The sequence below is a fragment of the Arachis ipaensis genome, chromosome B08, assembly GCF_000816755.2.
Source record: "Arachis ipaensis cultivar K30076 chromosome B08, Araip1.1, whole genome shotgun sequence".
Classification (NCBI taxonomy): Eukaryota; Viridiplantae; Streptophyta; class Magnoliopsida; order Fabales; family Fabaceae; genus Arachis; species Arachis ipaensis.
The window spans coordinates 127,074,811-127,076,365 of NC_029792.2; positions in this window are offsets into that span (position 1 = coordinate 127,074,811).

Consider the following 1,555-nt stretch of genomic DNA (forward strand, 5'->3'; position numbering starts at 1 on the left):
TTTTAAACATGTTCAATCAATATTTATTATTTTTGTCAAAATTATTAATTTTTTGAGAGTTACTTTGTCTTCTATTCTATGTGTTTTAAAGTTATTTTTGTCCGTTTCAAAAATAATAGGGTTTTTTACTTAAATAAAATAAACTAATACCAAAATTATTGGATTCCCCTAAATCAAATTTTGAAACGTAAATTTTCTCTTTCTACTATTATATAAATCGTTCCAGGGGCATGAGGATTATATAATACGTTAACCATACAACCCAGGAACGATTTATGTATGAATGACCTGGGAGAATAAGGAGTAAATCGTTGCAGTGCATACAGGGTTATAGGTAACGCATAAATCGTCCCACCCTACAAAGATTCACGTCAGTTTGAGCTAAAACACAAAGGCTTGATGTTAAAGCAAATCCTCTCAAGCCTGTCACGATTTATGTATAATAGGGTACTTTTATTTATAATATTTTAATTTAAATTATATCTATTTAAATTTTAACTTAAAAAATAAAAATATACTTTTTATAATTTCAATTATTAATTTTATTAATAAGATTAAATTAAATTAAAAAAAAAAAGAATACTAACAAATTATAATAAAAAGAATACTAAATTTTAATATATAAATTTAATTTTTTTTTCTTTAAAAAATATCAAAAGGTGTTAAAAAATATAATTTTGAATAATATAAATTCATGTTGTTTTGAGTAACATAAATTTAAGTTTTTATAAAATTTTTAGTATTCGTTGTTGATTTTTTTTAATCATTTTTATTGATGCATAATTTTTATAGAATTGTTTTTGTCATATTTTTTATTTGACTTTGTATAAATTTTAATTATTTTTTTATAATTTTAATTATTAATTCCATTAAAAAACTAAATTAAATAAAAAAAAGAATACTGACAAATTATAATGAAAAGAGTACTAAATTTTAATAGAAAAAAAATTTATATATTAAAATTTAGTACTCTTTTTATTATAATTTGTTAGTATTCTTTTTTTTAATTTAATTTAATCTTATTAATAAATTAATAATTAAAATTATAAAAAGTATATTTTTATTTTTTAAGTTAAAATTTAAATAGATATAATTTAAATTAAAATATTATAAATAAAAGTACCCTATTATACATAAATCGTGACAGGCTTGAGAGGATTTGCTTTAACACGTTAATCGTGCCAAGCCTTTGTGTTTTAGCTCAAACTGACGTGAATTTTTGTAGGGTGGGACGATTTATGCGTTACCTATAACCCTGTATGGCCTGCAACGATTTACTCCTTATTCTCCCCGGTCATTCATACATAAATCGTTTCTGGATAGCATGGTTAACGTATTATATAATCCTCATGCCCCTGGAACGATTTATATAATAGTAAAAAGAGAATATTTACGTTTCAAAATTTGATTTAGGGAAATTCAATAATTTTGATATTGATTTAGGGGAATCCAATAATTTATTTTTCTGGTTAATAGTATGGATATTTTTGTTTAGAGGTTTTTTTTATGTCTATTGATGTATATTACTGTATTTTTTAATAGAATATTTATTATT